This window comes from Coregonus clupeaformis, chromosome 26 (genome assembly GCF_020615455.1).
Source record: "Coregonus clupeaformis isolate EN_2021a chromosome 26, ASM2061545v1, whole genome shotgun sequence".
NCBI lineage: Eukaryota > Metazoa > Chordata > Actinopteri > Salmoniformes > Salmonidae > Coregonus > Coregonus clupeaformis.
This window is the reverse complement of record NC_059217.1, coordinates 6,089,759-6,116,388: the sequence shown is the minus strand read 5'-3', so window position 1 is coordinate 6,116,388 and position 26,630 is coordinate 6,089,759. Positions and strand designations below refer to the sequence as shown.

The 26,630-nt window shown below is 45.7% G+C and overlaps 1 pseudogene; it reads right to left on the bottom strand.

Moving 5' to 3' along the window:
- Positions 1 to 7,091: 7,091 nt before the first annotated feature.
- Positions 7,092 to 8,212, bottom strand: LOC123481924 (annotated as a pseudogene).
- Positions 8,213 to 26,630: the final 18,418 nt, after the last annotated feature.

Here is a 26,630-nt window from a genome sequence, read left to right as displayed (position 1 = left end):
ATAGCTTATTTTATGTAAGAAAGGAGTACCACTACTACTGCTATGTCACATATGTCAGAGTCAAGGCCCGCGGGCCACATCCGGCCCGCGAGAAGGTTTTTTACGGCCCCTGGGATGATCTTGATTTATTATTAGAACCGGCCCGCAGACCGCAGCAAGCCGGCAGCCCGCAGATCTTTTACACGCACCAATACTACATTTCCCACAATGCAACGGTGACGCACCGAGCAGTAGGCTGCTTCATTTCAATATTTATTGGCACAGCAGTCGTCAGCATCACAGTAAAATTAACTTTCAGATACCCATCAAAAATGGCAAAACGGAAGGTGGACACTGAGAACCGGGGGTTTCAAACAAGGTGGGAGTCGGAGTATATGTTCACGGAGGTAGCTGGAAAACCTGTGTGTCTTCTGTGTGGAGAAAGTGTGGCGGTACTGAAAGAGTATAATCTGAGACGACATTATGAAACGAAACACGCGGACAAAAACAAGAATATGGACATGGAACAAAGGCTACAAAAGGCAGAGGAATTAAAACGAGGCCTCAAATCTCGACAGGCTCTGTTCAAAAAAGCCAAATCACAAGGCCAGGCTGCTGTCAAGGCCAGTTTTATTTTGGCAGAAGAGATCGCTAAATCAGCCCGGCCATTTACTGAGTAGGTAGTGCTGAACACCTCCACTCAATTCTGAGGATTTCCTCAGCTCAGAGCCTTACCCCGAACATTGATGAACTTGTGGAAAAGATGGGACACCACCAAGTATCACCCTCAACCTCAAACAAGTGAACATTACTGTGCAATCACATATTTAGAGTTTTTACTCAGTTCAAGTTTAAAAGTTAAAGTTTAATATTTGTTTTCACTGCATGTTACTTCTCCTTAAACAAAGTGTTGTTTTTGATTAATAGATTTTTGCACTTTATTTTATTGTATTTCAATCCAATTATATTTTAAAAATATTTCAGTTGAGTGGATGATAGAAAATTGCTATTATTGTTTTTTTCTTTGAAGTAAATTTAGCCCACTTTTGCTAAAATAGAAAATATAGGCTACTGATGGTGCCTTGAATACCGGTTTCTTTCATTTAATGTTCATGTTATGGGGATTTTTATATAAAGGAAATTTGTCTTTTGTGTCTGTTGAAAATTAAAGATTACTGACAGAGCCATAAGAAAATATTGCTTTATTTATCTGATCATATTGGAATATATTTGTTAGGTTTTCAGTAGGTTCAATTAGGTTCACTAGACTATATGCGTCATTTAAAAAATTTTCAATGAACATTCGAACAGTCCGGCCCTCGGCTTGTAGCTAAATTTTTTATTTGGCCCTCCGTCCATTTGACTTTGACACCCCTGTGCTATGTAATCATCACCATTCAGATTAAAATAATAATTTAGGTCATCATAACAATAACCATCACCATCATAATTACATAACCATCATCACCATCAATAATATCCAAGGTAGCACGGTGGGTGTGTTGTTTGTCTATTGACCTACATCAGCCCAAGTGCTGCCCGTGTGCTGCCGTGTGTCTATGGATGAGAACACTGGCCCACATTTCCCCTGGTCCTCTTCCCCGCAGTGACTCAACAACTCACAGATACTCAGCAGGTGAAAGTAAGTGGTGCAGTGGGCGAGACCACTGGGCACCTGGTCTACATATTCAAAGGGGGCAGATCCCTCGTGATTGGCTCTACAAACATATGTTTGTTATGCCTGCACTTGTTTTGGGATATTACTTAACCCCCCCTTCTTCTTCTTCTTCTTCTTCTTCTTCTTCTTCTTCTTCTTCTTCTTCTTCTTCTTCTTCTTCTTCTTCTCTCTCGCTCTATTTCTCTCTCTATTTCTCTCATTAATTCTCTATTTCGCCCTCTCTCATCCTCTCTTGCCCTCTCACGCTCTCTCTCGCTCTCTCTCTCGCTCGTCCTCTCTCCGGAGGGGTTATCTATTCATTGGTATGTTGTATATCTGTGTGCATCATGTCTGTGTCTGAGAAGATTCAGCTCGACTCCAGGTCATACATTTTTAAAATTTTTAAATCTCAGAGGACATTACAATCAAGGTATGCACCACTATGAGCAAACCATTGGCAATGATTAGTTGCACAATTCATATTTCCACTTATATTTCAAATTTTACTAATGCAGGTTCGTAGGTTTTCATACATTTTAATCATATCTTTTAAAATGTGTATATCATAAATAATTCAAATATACTCTATATTATATCATCTTCAGAATAATAATAATTAAAATGTTCATAATATGAAAATAAACTCACAGTATATGGGTAATTCTATAGAAGTGGTGTAAATCACTGTTTATGTCATGATACTGTATATTTAAGCAATAAGGCATGAGAACCAGGGAATAATCGTGTGATAGCTCCCGACTAAGGGCTGTTAGGCCCGAGGCGAAGCCAATAATTACACGATAATTCCCAGGTTCAAGTGCCTTCTTGCTATTATAAAATTGTTGGCAACATATTAAAAAAAGATTTAAAAAGTTATTTTACTTAGACAATATAGACCGGGGGAAAGCCAGTTGTTAGCTTTGAGATTCTGAAGTTGCTAGCCAAACAGGCTGGTCGTTCATTATATCCATTCTATTTGCCATGGTTGCTATGCTCAGTCAGGGCAAACCCGTTTTGTTGATTTCTGGTGTATCATCAAAATAAATCAATCACAGCACATTTTTGTTCCCAGTCAGCAGTTTTTACCTATTTAGGTACAATACCATTGGAAATTAATGTTGAAAGTTCAATTTATATTCCTAAATCTTAAATTGAAAATTATGCTGTCGCTGCTTCCTGTTGACAAGACATTTTGATAAATACCCCAATGTCAAAATACAGTTTTAAAGTGTCCAAATCAATAACCAATATGCAGAAACAGTTTGTGATATATTGAAAACCTAAAAATATAATGTACTATCTTGACATACATGTACAACAATAGTAATCATATTACTTTTATTTAAAACAAATACCTTATAAACTGCACACACCAGAAGGTGGCAATAATTCACTCATATTGATTTGGGGGAAAACCAGCTGGTTAAACTGAAAAAGCACATGGAAACTGGAGATATTTTTTACATCACTGGATAGAGGACAACTTGTAGAAGGTAGTAAGCTACATTTCAAAGTGATGGATTTTGATACGGGGGTCACCAAAACAGAAAAAGAAATGCAACCCTGTATTCCTGCTCCTGCCAGCCCGGCCCGGCCTGTTACTGCTCCTCGCACCAAGCCAGTGGTGCGCGTCGCCAGTCCGGCACGGCCTGTTCCTGCTCCTCGCACCAAGCCAGTGGGGCGCGTCGCCAGCCCGGCCCGGCCTGTTCCTGCTCCTCGCACCAAGCTAGTGGTGCGTGCCGCCAGCCCGGCCCGGCCTGTTCCTGCTCCTCGCACCAAGCCAGTGGTGCGCGTCGCCAGTCCGGCCTGTTCCTGCTCCTCGCACCAAGTCAGTGGTGCGCGTCGCCAGTCCGGCCCGGCCCGTTCCTCCCCCTCGCACCAAGCCAGTGGTGCGTGTTCCTAGTCCGGCCCGTGCCTGCTCCTCGCACCAGACCAGTGGTGCGTTTGTCCAGTCCGGCACGGCCCGTGCCCGTTCCACCGGTGCCTGGTCCGGCACCGGTCAGCTGCTCCACTCCGGAGCCAGAGCAGTCCGCTCCACTGGTGCCCAGTCCAGCTCCGGTCAGCGGCTCCAGTCCAGACCATGACGTCAGCCCCACTCCAGGTTCGGGGTCTCCCACACCAGGGTCCAGACAGGGCCTGGCATATCGTGGGAGGAAGGAGAGGGGAAGCAGCACGCCGAGGTCCAGACCAGACCAGGGGCGCAACAGGGAGGCGGAGAGTGAGAGGTCGTCACGCCCCAAGCTGGATCCACCTCCGAGGCGGAATGCCCACCCGGCCCCTACCCTGTTATGTTTATGTTGTGCGGTCGGAGTCCGCACCTTTGGGGGTACTGTCATGCCCTGACTCAGGGGACGCTTATATGTTTATTCAGGGTGTGTATATTCCTTGTTGTGCTTTTTCTATGTGTGGGATCTAGTATGTATATATCTATGTTGGCCGGTGTGGTTCCCAATCAGAGGCAGCTGTCGCTCGTTGTCTCTGATTGGGGGATCATACTTAGGCAGCCTATTGGCACTGTCTAGTTGTGGGATCTTGTTCCTGGTAAGGTTAGTTGTGTATTCTACTTTAGGACTTCACGTTTCGTTTCCTTTGTTGTTTTGTCGTGTGTTTATTAAGTTCAATAAACATGTACGCATATCACGCTGCGCCTTGGTCTGACCCGTCATTCAACGAACGTGACATATCTCTAGTTTAAGCTGACTGATTTTTATGGGGATTTTTTTATTATGCTAATTAGACTCGTCTGAAGTTGCTACAGCCGATCTGTAGCGTCCAAAACAGTTTAGGCTATACGCTAATGTGAACCCTCTATGGCAAGGGGGGTCACATTAGGATGCCCAAAAGCCTCACAAGACTAGTCTGAAGGTAGCCGGGTACCAGTTAAAAAAATTATTGGAAATATACAGAGTATATTCAGACCCCTTGATTCTTTCCACATTTTGTGACGTTACAGCCTTATTCTAAATTGGATTCAATATTTATTTTTCTCTCAGCAATCTACACACAATACCCCATAATGACTAAGCGAAAACAGGTTTTTAGAAATGTTTGCTAATTTATTAAAAATAAAAAACTGAAATAGCTTATTTACATAAGTATTCAGACCCTTAGCTATGAGACTCGAAATTGAGCTCAGGTGCATCCTGTTTCCATTGATCATCCTTGAGATGTTTCTACATCTTGATTGGAGTCCACCTGTGGTAAATTCAATTGATTGGACATGATTTGGAAAGGCACACACCTTTCTATATAAGGTCCCACAGTTGACAGTGCATGTCAGATCAAAAACAAACCAATGAGGTCAAAGGAATTGTCTGCAGAGCTCCGAGACAGGATTGTGTCGAGGCACAGATCTGGGGAAGGGTACCAAAACATTTCCGCAGCATTGAAGGTCCACAAGAACACAGTGGCCTCCATCATTCTTAAATTGAAGAAGTTTGGAACCACAAAGACTCTTCCTAGAGCTGGCCGCCCGGCCAAACTGAGCAATCGGGGGAGAAGGGCCTTGGTCAGGGAGGTGACCAAGAACCCGATGGTAACTCTGTCAGAGCTCTAGAGTTCCTCTGTGGAGATGGGAGAACCTTCCAGAAGGACAACCATCTGTGCAGCACTCCACCAATCAGGCCTTTATGATAGAGTGGCCAGACGGAAGCCGTTCCTCAGTAAAAGGCACATGACAGCACGCTTGGAGTTTACTAAAAGGCACCTAAAGACTCTCATACCATTAGAAACAAGATTCTCTGGTCTGATTAAACCAAGATTGAACTCTTTGGTCTGAATGCCAAGCCTCATGTCTCGAGGAAATCCGGCACCATCCCTATGATGAAGCATGGTGGTGGCAGCATCATGCTGTGGGGATGTTTTTCAGTGGCAGGGACTGGGAGACTAGTCAAGATCGAGGAAAAGATGAACGGAGCATAGTACAGAGAGATCCTTGATGAAAACCTGCTCCAGAGCACTCAGGACCTCAGACTGGGGCGAAGGTTCACCTTCCAACAGGACAACGACACTAAGGAAGACGAGGATGTAATTGCTGCCAAAGGCGCTTCAACAAAGTACTTAGTAAAAGCTCTGAATACTTATGTAAATGTGATATTTCAGTTTTTTCTTTTTAATCAACCTATTTTTCCTATGTCATTATGGGGTATTGTGTGTAGATTGATGAGGGAAAAAAACGATTTAATAAATTTTAGAATAAGGCTGTAACGTAACAAAATGTGGAAAATGTTAAGGGGTCTGAATACTTTCTGAATGCACTGTATAAGGAGATAATTTAGTGCCTAAAATAAGGGGTTGAATGCATGTATAAAATAAAATACAAAAATAGTTTCCTGATCTTTCTTACACTACATGGCCAAAAGTAGATGGAACATTGCTGCGGGGACTTGCTTCCATTCAGCCACAAGAGCATTAGTGAGGTCGGCACTGATGTTGGGCGATTTGGCTTAGCTCACAGTCAGCGTTTCAATTCATCCCAAAGGTGTTCGATGGGGTTGAGGTCAAGGCCCTGTGCAGGCCAATCAAGTTGTTCCACACTGATTTCGACAAACCATTTTGGTATGGACCTGGCTTTGTGCATGGGGGCATTGTCATGTTGAAACAGGAAAGGGCCTTCCCCAAACTGTTGCCTCAAAGTTGGAAGCACAGAATCGTCTAGAATGTCATTGTATGCTGTAGCGTTAAGATTACCTTTCACTGGAACTAAGGGGCCTAGCCCGAACGATGAAAAACAGCCCCAGACCATTATTCCTCCTCCACCAAACTTTACAATTGGCACTATGCATTGAGGCAGGTAGTGTTCTCCTGGCATCCGCCAAAACTAGATTTGTCCGTTGGACTGCCAGATGGTGAAGCGTGATTCATCACTCCAGAGAATGCGTATCCACTGCTCCAGAGTCCAATGGCGGCGAGCTTTTCACCACTCCAGCTGACGCTTGACATTGCACATGGTGATCTTAGGCTTGTGTGCGGCTGCTCGGTCATGGAAACCCGTTTCATGAAGCTCCCGACAAACAGTTATTGTGCTGACATTGCTGCCAGAGGCAGTTTGTAAGTAGATAGTGAGTGTTGCAACCTAGAACAGACGATTTGTATGCTCTGTTATGTTTGGGACATATCCAATGCAACACATTACTGAATACCACTCTCCAGACTTTCAAGCATAAATGGTGGCTGCATCATGTTATAAAAAACACTAAACATTTTTAGTCATTTAGCAGACACTCTTATCCAGAGCAACTTACAGTTAGTGAGTGCATATATATATATTTTTCTTCATACTGCCCCCCCCGTGGGAATCAAACCCACAACCCTGGCGTTGCAAGCACCATGCTCTACCAACTGAGCTACACGGGGCCCATCATGGATGGATCATCTCAATCTCTCACACTCAGAGGGGTGGGGGACCGGGTGTTACTATGGATACAACCCCTCCTGTCTGTCCATCCGTCGCGTCTCAGCCAGATGATAGTTCTGTCCTTCTCATCTGCGCCAGTACTGGGCAAACTTGTGTATCTACTCCACCACGGCAGGAAACAGTCTTGTCAGGCTCCAGGGCGATGTCGGGAATGTTGCCATCCACCATGAGAGAGAACAGATTTAGGATGAGGTTAGAGTACCTCCTGAGGTGTAGGAAGGCAGTGTAACACTGTTTCCTGAACTCCTGGTACTGTTCACTCTGCATGCCACCCATCCCCTCCACCATCTCCTTACTCAACTTAATGGGCGGAGGCAGCGGCTTGGGGTCACGACCCAGGATGTACCCAAAGTCTATGTGGAACAACTTTCCAGTCTTTGTGAGGAGCAGGTTGTCCAAGTGTCTGTCTCCCACACCCAGGATGTATGTGATGACACAGTAACCAGCACAGCTCTTGACGTAGGTGTCCATCACCTCAGGGCTGATGCCATAGGGCCCCTTTTCACTGGGGGCGTGTTTTCTGAAGAAACTCTGGATGTTTCTTTCAGTGGCCAGGACCTCAGCCACAGGCACTGACTGGACAAACTGCATGAACTCATGCTTGGTGCTTGTGGCCAGCACTTTGTAAGGTGTCAACTTCAGGTCCAGGTTCTCTTTCCTGAGCAACTTGTCCATGAGAGAGATGATCTGTAGGATGAGCTGGTCTTGTCTCAGGTCGTCTCCATGTTTAAAGATGACAGGGTACATCGCCCCATCCTCCGCCTTGAAGATCAGCTTGGCTGGCATCAGAGCGCTCTTGAATAGTGTGGCGGTGTCTGGTACGATGCCTCTGATTCTGACCGAGGGTTCCAGAGGTAGCGGAAAGGGGTCAATCTCACAAAGCTTCACCTTCTTATTGTCCGCCAGCAGAGCCTGCAGTCACTCCGTCTTCTTCTTGCGGTTGCCGCTCTCTCTCTCTGCACGGCCTTCATCAGCTGTACCAGTCTGTCCACAAACGTCTGCTGGGACCCCAGGAGAGACCGCATCACACTCACACTCTTATGACCCTTGAGCAGTGCTTGGCTAAACCTCCCGATGACGTTGAGGTACATCTTGTGGGTCTTCAGCTCTCTCTGCTGGGTGTCCTGGTCCTCACACTCCACTATTACATACCAGTACAGGTAGTTATAAGCAAATTATACTGCGAAGTTGATGATCACATCAGTGTTACATCAGACCTTTGTTAATGGCTGCAGTTATGAAGCTTGTGAAATATGTAACTGAAATTGTTCAAGCAAAAAGTTCATGCAATACAATTGATTCTGAAGATGCTCTGTTGTTTTTTTGTTTTCTTTAATCAAATACTTTCTAATATTGTGTCTTCTTATTTTACCATTGCATGCTTTAGGTTATTTTTTAGCAATTGGTGGTGTCAGGTATTGTCTACTAATGTGGCCAGCTATTGGGCAGTAACAAGTCCTTTATAAACCTTTTAAAAGTATATATAGTGCACACTTTCGATTACGGGCTTTAATAGTTTATTAATAATTAGTCAATGGTTTATCTACATTAATCATCAACTGAGGTATTAGTAAGTGCACATACTCACATTTACCAATTCACTCATTAACAATGAATACATATTTTATTTAAACTATCATTTTTTACTGAGACCAAGGTCTCTTTTTACACATGAGCCCTGATGTCTACTCCCGCTCCCCCGCTCCCTATGAAGGGTTCATGGCTCTGTTCAGAGGAGTCTTCGATCATCCACCGGAGGGCAGAAAGGGGGGTGAGCGCCTACTCCAACTACGGCAGGATGGCCAGACCGTTGAGGAGTACGTGCCCACCTTCCGAACACTGGCAGCATCCAGCGGATGGAATGAGCTGGCGCTCCGCACTCTATTCAGAAGAGGACAGCGCGAAGAGGTCCAGACAGAATTGGCATGCCGTGATAACACCCTCTCCTTGGATGCACTCATCGTGATGGCAATCCGTCTGGACAACGTACTTTGGGAGCGTCGGCACCCCCATCGCCTCACTCCCTCCTTCGTTGACCATTCTGTATCAGAGCCTGAACCCATGGAGGGAGGGGCCACACGCCTCCATGTGGATGAGCGACGCCGTCGGAGACAGCTGGGGCTCTGTCCCTATTGTGGTCAAGAGGGGCACCAGCTTCAACGGTGTCCGGTGCGTTCCAACCCAGGGTCCACGAGAGCAGAGGGACGGCCCCGTGATCATCCGTCTCCTGGGGTAAGCGTAGGTATTTAATTTTAGTGTCGATTTCACTAGCTGGCTGTCCCTCGTACTGTTTCTACAGCTCTAGTGGATTCCGGTGCCGCGGGGAATGTTATTGACCAGGCCCTTGCCTCTTCTCTGAACATCACCTCAAACCCGCTTTCCTCTCCGTTTCCGGTTTAAGCGCTAGATCTGGTACTATCACACACATCACAACACCACTTACCCTCACCGTGGAGTCCATACATCAAGAAAGCCTTCCTTTCTTCATCATCAGTGCACCCGTACACAAGATCATCCTCAGCCTCCCATGGCTCCAACACCATAACCCCACCATCTCATCGTCGAGGATGACAATCATGGACTGGGCACCCGAATGCCAGAGGACCTGCTTTCCCTTTCCCTGTGGTTCCACATCAGTTGAGAGTCCTGTGGTTGCCTTTCAGCCCAACATCCCGGAAGTGGGTTGAGTTACTGACGTGATCTTCCTGTCTGGGTTGGCGCCCCCCCTTGGTTTGTGCTGTGGTGGAGACCTCTGTGGGCTATACTCGGCCTTGTCTCAGGATTGTAAGTTGGTGGTTGAGGATATCCCTCTAGTGGTGCGGGGGCTGTGCTTTGGCAGAGTGGGTGGGGTTATATCCTTCCTGTTTGGCCCTGTCCGGGGGTTTCTTCGGATGGGGCCACAGTGTCTCCGGACCGCTCCTGTCTCAGCCTCCAGTATTTATGCTGCAGTAGTTTATGTGTCGGGGGCTGGGGTTAGTTGGTTATACCTGGAGTACTTCTCCTGTCTTATCCAGTGTCCTGTGTGAATTTAAGTATGCTCTCTCTAATTCTCTCGTTCTCTCTTTCTCTCTGAGAACCTGAGCCCTAGGACCATACGTCAGGACTACCGGGCATGATGACACCTTGCTGTCCCCAGTCCGCCTGGCCTTGCTGCTATTCCAGTTTCAACTGTTCTGCCTGCGGTTACGAAACCCCTACCTGTCCCAGACCTGCTGTTTTCAACTCTTAATGATCGGCTATGAAAAGCCAACTGAGAGACCTGAGCCCTAGGACCATACGTCGGGACTACCGGCCGTGGTGACTCCTTGCTGTCCCCAGTCCGCCTGGCCTTGCTGCTATTCCAGTTTCAACTGTTCTGCCTGCGGTTATGGAACCCCTACCTGTCCCAGACCTGCTGTTTTCAACTCTTAATGATCGGCTATGAAAAGCCAACTGAGATTTATTCCTGATTATTATTTGACCATGCTTGTCACTTATGAACATTTTTGAACATCTTGGCATGGTTCTGTTATAATCTTCACCCGGCACAGCCAGAAGAGGACTGGCCACCCCTCATAGCCTGGTTCCTCTCTAGGTTTCTTCCTAGGTTTTCGCCTTTCTAGGGAGTTTTTCCTAGCCACCGTGCTTCTACACCTGCATTACTAGCTGTTTGGGGTTTTAGGCTGGGTTTCTGTACAGCACTTCGAGATATTAGCTGATGTAAGAAGGGCTATATAAAATAAAATTGAATTGAAAAAGTATACCAAGACCTGCAGGAGGTTTTTCCCTCCTCATCGCCCCTCCTCATCGCCCCTGGGACTGTGCCATCGACCTGCTTGCAGGCTCTGTGCCCCCACGCTGCCGCATCTACCCTCTGTCAGTGGCTGAAACCAAGGCTATGGAGAAGTACATCCATGAGGCACTCCAATAAGGTTTCATCCACACATCCACCTCACCTGCGTCGACAGGCTTCTTCTTTGTGGCAAAGAAGGATGGAGGGTTACGAACCCCGTGGCTCTAAACGTCTAGGGTGGATGGACATGAGACCCGTAACATAAATTATGCAAATTAGGAGTGTGGCATGGAGCAGTGAGAACAACTGTGACACAACAACCATGAACTACCGTCAAACACAAATGGTTTATTTCAGAACACACGGTAAGGGTTTGGGAAAAAGGGCTGAGCAGGACCCAAGAAATGAAACAATAGTGTAAAACCCCCTAAACTGATCTAGCCTGCCTGAAGAACCGCTAGGCTACTGCTAGTCATACAAAAGTACAGTGGGTGGTCCGCTCAGGTCTAACTAGTGTTTTTAGACAGATTTCTTCCTACGGGTAATGTACGCCCAAGGGCAACTAGCTTAAACTCCCCTTTTCCCAGAAACACACAAAGCTACCAAACAGGGTAATCAGCAATTAAGTACGTACACAATACACAGGACACAACAGTATCCACACTCACATAAAGAAATAGATTCTAACAAAGTTACCAATCATAGTAAACAGCACTTAGTGAGTAATCAAAAACAGGACACCACCGAAATATTCTCTCTCTCTCTCAACAAACACAAGACTGGTTTTTATACAATGGGCTGTGTGATTGAACAAACGAGTAACAGGTGGTGCAATGCACAGGAATGTTCACTGATTGGTCCAATCAGCAGACACCTCAACGACCACCAATCAGGAACATACAGGACACCTGTGATTAGGGCAGAAGGAGAGAAACACACAAAAACACAGGATACCTGTATCCGTAACACTCCCACCCTTAAAAGAGCAAACCACAATGGTTTGCGACACACGTACTATCACAACACCCAAATTCACAAATCATCCTATCGGGATAACAAAAAAAAAACCTAGATCATTACACACGAGACAAAGCATCTGCCAACACATTATCCAACCCCTTTTTGTGGCGGATCTCCAAATTATAATTTTGCACGACAAGTGCCCAACGCATAAGGCGTTGGTTCTGGTTGTACATCCGGTGGAGAAAAACTAAGGGGTTATGATCAGTATACACTATCACTGGTAATGCACTGGAACCAACATAAACTTCAAAGTACTGCAGAGCTAACAACAAAGCTAGAGCTTCTTGTTCAATGGTGGAATAGTTTGTCTGACATTTGTTAAATTTCCGTGAAAAATAACAGACAGGATGGTCACCTCCACTCTGGTCTTGCTGCAGTAGAACAGCCCCAGCATCTCTGGCACTTGCATCTACCTCCAGTTTAAACGGTCGTTCAAAATCTGGCGCAGCAAGAACAGGAGTACTACATAAGAGTGCTTTAGCAGTGTTGAAAGCAGTACAACAATCTTCAGACCATACAAATTTTCTCGCCGGACTGAGCAAATCCGTTAATGGAGCAACTACCGTAGAGAAATTTTTTACAGAAACTACGGTAGTAGCCAACCATCCCTAAAAAACGGCGTAGCTCTCTTCTGGTGGTAGGTGCGGGAAATGCGTTTATAGCCGAGACCTTGGCATCTACAGGGCGCACCTGACCATGGCCGACCTGTTTACCAAGATACGTAACAGTGGCCTTCCCAAACTCGCACTTTGCTAAGTTCAGGGTTAGAAAAGCGGTTGCTAGACGTTCACACACTACCCTTAGAGTGTTAACATGATCAGACCACTCAGTTGAATAAATTACCAGATCATCAAGGTAAGCACTACAATTAGGAACTCCAGCCAATACTGTGTTAACCAGGCGTTGGAAAGTGGCTGGTGCGTTCCGCATCCCAAATGCCATTACAGCATATTGTAGGAAGTGATCTGGGGTCACAAAGGCAGAGATGTCGGAGGCACGTGGGGTTAACGGCACCTGCCAGTAACCTTTTAGAAGATCTAGTTTGGTAACATAAGTAGCAGCACCAACAGTATCAATACAGTCATCCAGTCTGGGTAACGGGAACGAGTCGGGCACTGTGACAGCATTGACCTTCCGATAGTCCGTACATAATCTGGATGTCCCATCAGGTTTAGGAACCAGAATGCACGGAGAACTCCAAGGACTTGAACTTGGCATAGCCAGGTTATTCTCCAGCAAATAACCGACCTCACCCCTCATTATCTTTCTCTTAGCGACGTTGACACGATAAGGATGTTGCTTGATAGGTGCAGCGTTTCCAACATTAATGTCATGTTCTAACACATTAGTACATGTAGGAACATCATTAAAAAGACATGGAAAGCTGTGTAATAGTCTCACAATATCATCTGACTGTCTGTCCGTTAAATGAATCAGGCTTGACGGGAGAGACAGCAGCATCTCTGAATTGGGCAATCTAGCACACTGCTGCTGAGTATTGCGCAACTCCAAACCATCTCCGTCCACATCATTAACATGACCTCCCACTACAGCCGTAGCAGCAATAGAGACAGCCGACTCGGCCAGTTTCTCTGGACTGTCTACCTGAGTGACGGGTCTGGTGTGGTATGTCTTCAACATGTTAACGTGGCACACACGAGATTGGCGTTTTCTATCAGGAGTCTGTATCACATAGTCAGTTTCAGTTAGTTTCTTTTCAATGACATAAGGACCCGAGAAACGTGCTGACAATGACGCTCCTGGCACAGGCAACAACACAAGAACTCGGTCACCTGGCTGCAGTGAACGAGAAACAGCCTGTGTGTCATAGTGTCGTTTCATCCGTTTCTGTGAGGAAGACAGTGCTTCCTTTGCTAGAGCACAGGCAGCATGTAGGCGCTCACAAAAGCGACTAACGTAGTCCAACACATTTTCTTTCACACACAACTCTTGTGACAAAAACTGATCCTTAAGGACTTTCATAGGTCCTCTCATGGTGTGTCCAAACACCAGTTCAGCTGGGCTGAACCCTAGGGATTCCTGTACTGTCTCACGGACAGCAAACAACACTAGAGGAACTCCCTCATCCCACTCTTTCTCAGATTCCAAGCAATATTTACGGAGCATAGACTTCAGGGTCTGATGCCAACGTTCAAGCGCACCCTGAGACTCTGGGTGATACGCGCTTGACACACGGTGTGTAACTGACAAGGACTTTAACACTTGTTTGAACAGTGTAGAAAGGAAATTCGTACCCTGATCAGTTTGTATCACCTTAGGTAACCCAAAAGTTGAGAAGAATTTGATCAACGCTTTACTCACCACCGGAGCAGTAATCCTTCGTAGAGGAATGGCCTCTGGGTACCTGGTGGCCACACACATAATTGTCAACATAAACTGGTTAACAGATTTTGTTTTTGGTAATGGTCCAACACAATCAACCATCACATGTTCGAATGGTTCACCTATGGCCGGTATGGGACAAAGAGGCGCAGGGGAAATAACCTGGTTCGGTTTCCCAACTACTTGACAGGTGTGGCAAGTCCGACAGAACTGAGCCACATCTTGTTTTAAGCCAGGCCAAAAGAAATGTCGCAAAACACGATCATAAGTCTTGGTGACTCCCAGATGTCCGGACCACTGGTGATCATGAGCGAGGGATAAAACATTTTGTCGAAAGGCTGTAGGAATCACTATTTGGTAAACAGCATTCCAATCTTCGCCAGCGTCAACATGGGATGTCCATATACGCATGAGGAGATTACCATCAATGAAGTATGCCATGTTTTTCTTCTTTAGCTCCTCCTCTGAGACAACACTAGAAAAACATTTAGCCAGGCTAATGTCAACCTGTTGGTTAGCGATCAGCTGCTCACGAGTAACTGGTAACTGTATGGCCTCAGCAACAAGTTCCACATCCTTCTTCCTTTCTCTGGGCTGTTGGTCAGACTGCACCAGCTTACCAGAGGTAGCACCCGAACTATCCTCTGGGTCACACTCTCTGAATAGAATCGTGTCTGACAAATCTATCACTTCACCCACTTGTCGTGCTTGAGCACGTGTGACAGCACAAGCGGGGAACACATCTGGATAACCCTGTGCCAGCTCCTCGGAGAGAGACTGGTCACTTTTATCCAATACCTCCAATATGGGTATCACCTTTCCTCCGGCAATATCGTTGCCCATTATAAATGTCACACCTTTTACTGGCAACATAGGACGACGCCAACTCTGAACAATCCACTGACTAACTCAGAGTGTACGTTCACAAAGTGCAATGGCACTGGGACGAAACCCATTTCAATTCCTTGTACTAACACACTGGAACCACAATATGTATTATTAGACAAGGGCAACACATCAGCTAGTATGAACGACTGCGCCGCACCAGTATCTCTGAGGATTCTAACTGGGACGCTGAGACGCTTCGTCATCTGATATAGAAACAAACCCCTCAAAAATGAACGGTTCATAACTGTGATCTGGGACAGGGACTTTCAAACCACATTCACTATGAGGCCTCTGTCTTGATTCCGGCCTTACAACCGTACGAATCAGCCCAACACCCGTTGGCGGCCTGGCGTGCTGAGGCATCCCCGGTTTGCGTTTTAGCAGAAAGCAATCATTAACCATATGTCCCACCTTATGACAATAGAAACAGTGACGCACATCTTTTGGGCGTGCTGGATGTACTGCTGGTCGACTAGGATTAAAAGTTAGCAACTCCGCAACCCTGCCCTCCGTCCGAGCCGAAAACACGCTCTTATGCGTCAATACAAACTCGTCTGCCAATACAGACGCTTCCGACAGTGAGGATACTTTCTGTTCGTTCAGATAAACTACAATGCGTTCGGGTAAGCAATTTTTAAACTCTTCTAACAAGATTAACTCCCGTAGAGAGTTAAAATCAGTTACCTTACTAGCACTGTGCCATTTGTCAAATAGATTTCCTTTGTCTCTAGCAAACTCCACATAAGTCTGAGTAGGAGACTTTTTATGAGACCTAAATCTCTGTCGATATGCCTCAGGAACAAGCTCATAGGCACGAAGAACAGTAGCTTTGACCACGGCATAATTCAAACTGTCTTCAAGAGGTAGCGCTGCCAGAACCTCTTGGGCTTTACCTGTTAGTTTACACTGAAGTAATAGGCACCATACCTCTTCGGGCCATTTCAATGCTACCGCTATACGTTCAAACACACTGAAATAGGAATCAACCTCTGACTCCCTAAACACAGGTACCAAGGTGATCTGCCTACTAATATCAAACGTAGCAGATGACACAGCTGGTGAGGATGGCTCACTAGCAGGCATAGTATTAGCAGAGACTAACCTCGCTGTTTCTGCCTCTAGTTCCATTTTACGCACCTCCAGTTCCATCTTACGCATCTCCAGTTCCATCTTACGCGTCTCCTGTTCTGCCTCTAGCTTACGCGTCTCCTGTTCTGCCTCTAGCTTACGCGTCTCCTGTTCTGCCTCTAGCTCCATTTTACGCATCTCCAGCTTGTCTTGCCTGATTTGTGCCCGCTCTTCCGCCTCCATTTGGAGCCGTGTCGAGCGGACATCCATCCTGGCATCACTGTCAGTCAGTGGGGAGAGTGGGTCATAACGGGGCAATGTGGCTGGAGCCTTAGTCTCGTCCTCAGACACTGATGGGCTTACAGGAACAGCAACCACATCCCCTACAGGAGCAGCAGACTCAGGCGGCGGTAACTCAAGCACTCGCTCGTTTAACAATATCGCTAGCACTACTTCCCCTAACTTCTGCTTTCACTAAACCCCTCGGTATGGGTACAGAAAAGTGGTCAGCCAAAGCCTGTAGATCCACTCTACGGCAATTATCAAAAACCTCCCACGTAGGGTTTTCCAAAAATGCCTCCAACTCAAAAGTAGCCATCCTACTAGCAACACGAGCCGGCGACTACTGAACACAAAAAAAAACAGGTAGTACAGCTGCCAAGCTCAACACTGAACCAGACACTTGCTAATTTGCATGAGTAGCATGGGATAGATCCCGGACGAACCCCCACTTTATGTTACGAACCCCGTGGCTCTAAACGTCTAGGGTGGATGGACATGAGACCCGTAACATAAATTATGCAAATTAGGAGTGTGGCATGGAGCAGTGAGAACAACTGTGACACAACAACCATGAACTACCGTCAAACACAAATGGTTTATTTCAGAACACACGGTAAGGGTTTGGGAAAAAGGGCTGAGCAGGACCCAAGAAATGAAACAATAGTGTAAAACCCCCTAAACTGATCTAGCCTGCCTGAAGAACCGCTAGGCTACTGCTAGTCATACAAAAGTACAGTGGGTGGTCCGCTCAGGTCTAACTAGTGTTTTTAGACAGATTTCTTCCTACGGGTAATGTACGCCCAAGGGCAACTAGCTTAAACTCCCCTTTTCCCAGAAACACACAAAGCTACCAAACAGGGTAATCAGCAATTAAGTACGTACACAATACACAGGACACAACAGTATCCACACTCACATAAAGAAATAGATTCTAACAAAGTTACCAATCATAGTAAACAGCACTTAGTGAGTAATCAAAAACAGGACACCACCGAAATATTCTCTCTCTCTCTCAACAAACACAAGACTGGTTTTTATACAATGGGCTGTGTGATTGAACAAACGAGTAACAGGTGGTGCAATGCACAGGAATGTTCACTGATTGGTCCAATCAGCAGACACCTCAACGACCACCAATCAGGAACATACAGGACACCTGTGATTAGGGCAGAAGGAGAGAAACACACAAAAACACAGGATACCTGTATCCGTAACAGCCTCCCATGGCTCCAACACCATAACCCCACCATCTCATCGTCGAGGATGACAATCACGGACTGGGCACCCGAATGCCAGAGGACCTGCTTTCCCTTTCCCTGTGGTTCCACATCAGTTGAGAGTCCTGTGGTTGCCTTTCAGCCCAACATCCCGGAAGTATACCAAGACCTGCAGGAGGTTTTTCCCTCCTCATCGCCCCTCCTCATCGCCCCTGGAACTGTGCCATCGACCTGCTTGCAGGCTCTGCGCCCCCACGCTGCCGCATCTACCCTCTGTCAGTGGCTGAAACCAAGGCTATGGAGAAGTACATCCATGAGGCACTCCAATAAGGTTTCATCCACACATCCACCTCACCTGCGTCGACAGGCTTCTTCTTTGTGGCAAAGAAGGATGGAGGGTTACACCCGTGCATTGATTACAGAGGTCTGAATGCCATCACCACTAAATACCGCTGCAGGCAGCAATCGAACAGCTTCGCGGGCCCGGTTCTTTACCAAATTGGACCTGCGGAGTGCCTACAATCTTATCCTCATCCGGGAGGGGGTTGAATGGAAGTCAGCTTTCAGCACGGTGTCTGGTCACTACGAGTACTTGGTGATGTCTTATGGTTTAGCCAATGCTCCATCAGTTTCCAGGCATCCGTTAACAAAGTGTTCCGGGACATGCTCGGATGGCAGGTGGTCGTGTATATCGACGACATCCTGGTCTACTCGGCTACCTTGGATGATCACGTCACTCAATGTCTGAGTAGTCCTGGAACGCCTCCTGGCTAACCACCTATATGTCAAAGCGGAGAAGTGCCAATTCCATCAGGAAGCTGTCTCCTTTCTGGGTTACCAGATCAGCCCGCAAGGAGTGATGATCGACGGTAAGAAGGTAGATGCTGTCAGGTCATGGCCAGTCCCAACTACCATAAAGGGGTTACAACGGTTTTTGTTATTTGCCAACTTCTACCGCTGTTTCATCAAAACTTTAGCTCTGTCGCCTCTCCTCTCACCTTTATACTCAAGGGTGGTCCCCGTAAGTTGGGGTGGAGTCCTGCAGACGATGAAGCCTTCCGCCTACTGAAGGGACGTTTCACCTCCGCCCCGTTGCTCCCACACCCAAATCCTATGCTACCCTTCATGGTGGAGGTGGATGCTTCAGAAGTGGGCGTGGGAGCTGTCCTGTCCCAACAACAAGGTAATCCACAAAAATGTTATCCATGTGCATATTACTCAAATAACTGTCTCCTGCAGAGAGAAACTATGACGTCGGCGATCGGGAATTCCTGGCGGTGAATTAGAGGAGTGGAGACACTGGCTGGATGGTGCCAAGGACCCATTTCTCATCCTCACTGACCATCGGAACCTGGAGTACATATGGAAAGCGAGGCAGCTAAACCTGCGGAAAGTAAGGTGGGCCCTTTTTTCCACTAGATTTGACTTCACTTTGACATATCGCCCAGGTTCAAAGAACACCAAAGCCGATGCCCTGTCCCATCTCTATGATTTGGGAGAGGTTCCTGCCATGAGTGTACCCATAATTCCGCCCTCTCGAGTCATAGCCCGGCCCTGGAGAGGGAACACGCACCCACTACCTGTCTTCCTGAGCGCATCTACGTTCCCACAGGTATAAGGGATCGGCTGATGACCTGGGCGCACACAGCTGTCGTCACTGGACATCCAGGTATCACCCGCACTATTCAATCTATCTCTGAAAAGTACTGGTGGCCCACCTGTGCACATGACGTCACTCGCTACGTCAACTCCTATTCCATATGTGCCCAAACTAAATCTCCCTGGCACGTTCCAGCAGGGAAACTCCTTCCCCTTCCCGTGCCTCCTGGTTTCATCTGTCCATTGATTTTGTCACTGATCTCCCCTCCTCTGATGGTTTCACCACCATTTTGGCGGTTGTGGACGGATTCTCTAATTCCTGCCATTTTATCCCTCTCTCTGGTCTCCCTACCGCTCTCCAGGTCGCTGAGGCACTGTTCCAGCAGGTCATCCGGCACTATGGCCTTCCGGAGAACATCATCTCTGACCATGGCCCCAAATTCACATCACGGGTATGGAAAGCCTTTATGGAGAAGCTGGGGTTCACGGTCAGCCTCACTTCCAGGTACCGGCCTCAGTCTAACGGGCAGGTGGAGAGGATGAATCAGGAGCTGGGGAGGTTCCTGAGGAGTCACTGCCTGGACCGGAAGGGGGAGTGGGCCCGATTCCTTCCCTGGGCGGAGTTCGCCCAAAATTCATTGTGTCACTCCTCCACCGGGCTGACTCCCTTCCAGTGTGTTCTGGGTTATCAGCCAGCCCTGGCTCCATGGACCCCAAGCTAGACCAAAGCTCCTGCGGTGGATGAGGGGTTCAGGCGCGCCATCCGCCGCCAGAAGTAGGCGGATCGCCACCGCAGTGAGGCTCCTGTGTTCCATCCTGGTGATCGTGTCTGGCTCTCTACCAGGAACCTCCCACTCCGCCTGCCCTGTAAGAAGCTGAGCACCTGGTTTGTGGGGCCGTTCAAGATTCTCCAGAGGGTCAACGAGGTAACATATAGATTACAGCTCACCACTAACTACCGGATCTCACCCTCTTTTCATGTTTCCCTCCTCAGGCCGGTGGTTCCTGGTCCCCTGGCTGAAGACGTCCCCCACAACACCCATCCGCCTCCCCTGGACGTTGAGGGAAGCCCAGCCTATGCCCTTCCGGACTCCCGACGTCATGGGGGTCGGCTCCAGTACCTGGTGGACTGGGAGGGGTAGGGTCCAGAGGAGCGGTGACATTCTATCTAGACCCCAACGTCCTCCGAGATTTCCACTGGGGGGAGGGGGTGTGTAAGTGTCACGTCTACTCCCTCTCCGGCGCTCGACGTGCCGGTTTACTATCCACCGGTCCTGGCAACCCATCATTACGCACACCTGCACCCCATCATGAGGCACACCTGAACTCCAACACTACCCTGATTACTCCCCCTTTATCTAACACTTCCTACCATCACTCATCAGGCAGTATTGGTTCTGTGTTCATGTCCAGACGCTTCTCTTGTTTTGTATCGCTCTATGTTCTTTATTATTATTAAACTCACGACCTGCACCTGCTTCCTGACTCCGAGCGTCATCGTTACACCTGAATTACAGAAATTACAGAAAATTCACACATCAAAATAAAAAATGCAAGCAGAAAGAAAAAACACAGTCATAAAAAACAAACACATTAATCAGTAATATGGTCCTCAATCAGCTCTCTGAATTGCGCTAGAGGCACCAAAACATCAAATTTAAGAACATTTAGAAGATTGTTCCATAAATAAGGTGCAATAAAATTTAAAGCTGATTTACCTAACTCAGTAGAGACCAAAGGAATTTCCAGAGTTAGCCATCCCTGAGACTGGGTGTGGTAACTCATACGTCTAAAGTTTATTAATGATGTGGTCCTCTGTAGCTCAGCTGGTAGAGCACGGCGCTTGTAACGCCAAGGTAGTGGGTTCGATCCCCGGGACCACCCATACACGAAAAATGTATGCACGCATGACTGTAAGTCGCTTTGGATAAAAGCGTCTGCTAAATGGCATATTATTATTATTATATTATTATGTTAGGTACGTTGGGAGTTTTTGTAAAATGGCTCTATAAACAAAAACATAGCAACATACATGACATCAAAGAGGGCCAACCAACTTTTTGGTAAAGAATGCAGTGATGAATACTAAAATTGTCACCCGTAATAAAGTGCAGTGCGCTATGATAAACTGCATCTAACGGCTTTAACCTCTTAAGGATCGGACGCTTTTTTAAAATTTTCGCCTAAAATGACATACCCAAATCTAACTGCCTGTAGCTCAGGACCTGAGGCAAGGATATTTATATTCTTGATCCCATTTGAAAGGAAACAGTTTGAAGTTTGTGGAAATGTGAAATTAATGTAGGAGAATATAACACATGAGATCTGGTAAAAGATAATACAACAAAAAAACATGCATTTTCTATTTATGTTTTTGTTCCATCATCTTTGAAATGCAAGAGAAAGGCCACAATATAATATTGCAGTTTAGGCCCAATTTAGATGTTGGCCACTAGATGGCAGCAGTGTGTGTGCAAAGTTTCAGATTGATCCAGTGAAGCATTGCAATACTGGACTATTTTGTATCAAGTCTGCCCAAATGTGCCGAATTGGTCAATTCGGATCATTGGCTTATACACTAACTTTCACACATCTAGATGGCCGGGCGGGGTGGGTGTTGAGCCAGAGACAGCAAGGGTTCAAACTGTAGAACCCAGTTCCTACATTTGAATATAAAAATTGATTTTATCAAACAAACTATGCTGCATTTTATCTCTGGGACCCTCAGGATGACAAATCAGAGCAAGATTCCTGAATGTAAGTACATTCTTTACCTTCAGAGGTGAATGTATCAAACCAGTTGCATGCTTTTTGTTGTTGTACACTCTCCTCAAACAATAGCATGGTATTCTTTCACTGTAATAGCTACTGTAAATTGGACAGTGCAGTTAGATTATCAAGAATTTAAGCTTTGAGACATATCTATGTCCTGGACAGTCATGCTAATCACATTAGCGCACGTTAGTTCAACCGTCCCGTATACGGGACACCGATCCCGTAGAGGTTAATGAAGTGGCAGCTGCGTTCGTATAGATGTATCCCATGACATACATAATTCATATTTAAATATGTATATAAATGGTGAGTCAAACCATTAATCAACCATTATCAAATACCTTCTAAATAATCTTGTTGACAATTACTCCTTTATAACTGGTTTATAGGTACATTAGCAATATATTATTAATTATTTACAAATGTTGAATATACCATGATCACCAAACACCTTATAATGATCTAATAAATCATTAATATATAATTTAAAATAGTGTTTATAAATGAGTACATGACTATTTAGAGATTGCTTGTTGACATTTACAAATGTAGAAATAATGATTTATAAATGGTAAGAAAACTCTTTATAAACTATTTATAAATTGTTTATTAAGGGACCTTAATATAAAGTGTTGACCTGAGATGTACATCTGTCCAAATGAAAGCTAGCCAGCCATATGCTAGCTATGGGGGTTCATTAAAGTCCAAAATAAGTCTAAATTGTCCAAACGTAAATGGTCACAACCAAAACAATTGAAACCATATAGATAGAAAGAAGTCTCATTATTTGTATCTGTGTCTTTGACATCACGGGTAGCACATTGAGGCTATCTCCATCTTAAAGTTGCATGCACCATGCTCTACCAACTGAGCTACAGAGGACCACCATGTGGGTAATGGACAAGTGCAGACTTTAAGAAAAAGTGATGAGTATTGAGATCCATTGCTAGCACGGGGCTCCAACCTTTCAATAGCCTAAACATTAACGTCTACAATGTGCTGTGCAGTTCTGTACTGTACTATACTATAATCTACTGTGCTCTGCTGTACTCTACTCTTTTATACTGTACTGTACTCTACTCAAGTTTACTCTACTCAAGTTTCTTACAATTGAAGAGAGGGCCCATGGAGTCTTGACCTACAGTCGTGGTCAAACGTTTTGAGAATGACACAAATACTAATTTTCACAAAGTCTGCTGCCTCAGTTTTGATGATGGCAATTTTCATATACTCCAGAATGTCATGAAGAGAGATCAGATGAATTGCAATTAATTGCAAAGTCCCTCTTTGCCATGAAAATGAACTTAATCCCCCCAAAACATTTCCACTGCATTTCAGCCCTGCCACAAAAGGACCAGCTGCCATCATGTCAGTGATTATCTCGTTAACACAGGTGAGAGTGTTGACAAGGACAAGGCTGGAGATCACTCTGTCATGCTGATTGAGTTAGAATAACAGACTGGAAGCTTAAAAAGGAGGGTGGTGCTTGAAATCATTGTTCTTCCTCTGTTAACCATGGTTACCTGCAAGGAAACACGTGCCGCCATCATTGCTTTGCACAAAAAGGGCTTCACAGGCAAGGATATTGCTGCTAGTAACATTGCACCTAACTCAACCATTTATCGGATCATCAAGAACTTCAAGGAGTGAGGTTCAATTGTTGTGAAGAAGGCATCAGGGTGCCCAAGAAAGTCCAGCAAGCGCCAGGACCATCTCCTAAAGTTGATTCAGCTGCGGGATCAGGGCACCACCAGTGCAGAGCTTGCTCAGGAATGGCAGCAGACATGTGTGAGTGCATCTGCATGCACAGTGAGGCGAAGACTTTTGGAGGATGGCCTGGTGTCAAGAAGGGCAGCAAAGAAGCCACTTCTCTCCAGGAAAAACATCAGTGACAGACTGATATTCTGCAAAAGGTACAGGGATTGGACTGCTGAGGACTGGGGTAAAGTCATTTTCTCTGATGAATCCCCTTTCCAATTGTTTGGGGCATCCGGAAAACACCTTGTCCGGAGAAGACAAGGTGAGCGCTACCATCGGTCCTGTGTCATGCCAACAGTAAAGCATCCTGAGACCATTCATGTGTGGGGTTGCTTCTCAGCCAAGGGAGTGGGCTCACTCACAATTTTGCCTAAGAACACAGCCATGAATAAAGAATGGTACCAGCACATCCTCCGAGAGCAACTTCTCCCGACCATCCAAGAACAGTTTGTTGACGACCAATGCCTTTTCCAGCATGATGGAGCACCTTGCCATGAGGCAAAAATGATAACTAAGTGGCTCGGGGAACAAAACATCGGCATTTTGGGTCCATGGCCAGGAAACTCCCCAGACCTTAATCCTATTGAGAACTTGTGGTCAATCCTCAAGAGGTAGGTGGACAAACAAAAACCCACACATTCTGACAAACTCCAAGCATTGATTATGCAAGAATGGGCTGCCATCAGTCAGGATGTGGCCCAGAAGTTAATTAACAGCATGCCAGGGCGGATTGCAGAGGTCTTGAAAAAGAAGGGTCAACACTGCAAATATTGACTCTTTGCATAAACTTAATGTAATTGTCAATAAAAGCATTTTACACTTATGTAATGCTTGTAATTATACTTCAGTATACCATAGTAACATCTGACAAAAATATCTCATAACACTGAAGCAGCGAACTTTGTGAAGACCAATATTTGTGTCATTCTCAAAACTTTTGACCACGACTGTAGTAGTCTTGAGATCACTCAAGACGATGCAAATTCGGTCTTTAACTGATCCAGGTCTCAACTCACTGGGTCTGGATCTTGGGACCAATGTCTTGGTTTATACTTTGTCCTTGGCTCATGATCTCGAACCATACCTTAGTTTTTGGTTTACAAACCGAGGACAAACCAATTTGAATAAGACACTGCTCTCTGATCATTGGCTGATCGCTACCAACCCATTGGATTCCTCTACCAGTTCACTACTTTAAAATGGTGGAAGCCCTCAACAGCAATGTCCATACTAAAAATGGTTATATCCATCTAGACTAGTCTTCCATATATCGCTATTTCTTAACATATTTTGTAATTAATTGTAATAATAATATATGGCAATAACATGCACTCCATTAGATATAGTGTCAATTAAGTAAGCAATTCAGTTCTGAATATATACAGTGGGGGAAAAAAGTATTTAGTCAGCCACCAATTGTGCAAGTTCTCCCACTTAAAAAGATGAGAGAGGCCTGTAATTTTCATCATAGGTACACGTCAACCATGACAGACAAAATGAGGAAAGAAAATCCAGAAAATCACATTGTAGGATTTTTAATAAATGTATTTGCAAATTATGGTGGAAAATAAGTATTTGGTCAATAACAAAAGTTTCTCAATACTTTGTTATAATACCCTTTGTTGGCAATGACACAGGTCAAACGTTTTCTGTAAGTCTTCACAAGGTTTTCACACACTGTTGCTGGTATTTTGGCCCATTCCTCCATGCAGATCTCCTCTAGAGCAGTGATGTTTTGGGGCTGTCGCTGGGCAACACAGACTTTCAACTCCCTCCAAATATTTTCTGTGGGGTTGAGATCTGGAGACTGGCTAGGCCACTCCAGGACCTTGAAATGCTTCTTACGAAGCCACTCCTTCGTTGCCCGGGCGGTGTGTTTGGGATCATTGTCATGCTGAAAGACCCAGCCACGTTTCATCTTCAATGCTCTTGCTGATGGAAGGAGGTTTTCACTCAAAATCTCACGATACATGGCCCCATTCATTCTTTCCTTTACACGGATCAGTCGTGCTGGTCCCTTTGCAGAAAAACAGCCCCAAAGCATGATGTTTCCACCCCCATGCTTCACAGTAGGTATGGTGTTCTTTGGATGCAACTCAGCATTCTTTGTCCTCCAAACACAACGAGTTGAGTTTTTACCAAAAAGTTATATTTTGGTTTCATCTGACCATATGACATTCTCCCAATCCTCTTCTGGATCATCCAAATGCACTCTAGCAAACTTCAGATGGGCCTGGACATGTACTGGCTTAAGCAGGGGGACACGTCTGGCACTGCAGGATTTGAGTCCCTGGCGGCGTAGTGTGTTACTGATGGTAGGCTTTGTTACTTTGGTCCCAGCTCTCTGCAGGTCATTCACTAGGTCCCCCCGTGTGGTTCTGGGATTTTTGCTCACCGTTCTTGTGATCATTTTGACCCCACGGGGTGAGATCTTGCGTGGAGCCCCAGATCGAGGGAGATTATCAGTGGTCTTGTATGTCTTCCATTTCCTAATAATTGCTCTCACAGTTGATTTCTTCAAACCAAGCTCCTTACCTATTGCAGATTCAGTCTTCCCAGCCTGGTGCAGGTCTACAATTTAGTTTCTGGTGTCCTTTGACAGCTCTTTGATCTTGGCCATAGTGTAGTTTGGAGTGTGACTGTTTGAGGTTGTGGACAGGTGTCTTTTATACTGATAACAAGTTCAAACAGGTGCCATTAATACAGGTAACGAGTGGAGGACAGAGGAGCCTCTTAAAGAAGAAGTTACAGGTCTGTGAGAGCCAGAAATCTTGCTTGTTTGTAGGTGACCAAATACATATTTTCCACCATAATTTCCACCTACAATGTGATTTTCTGGATTTTTCTTTCTCT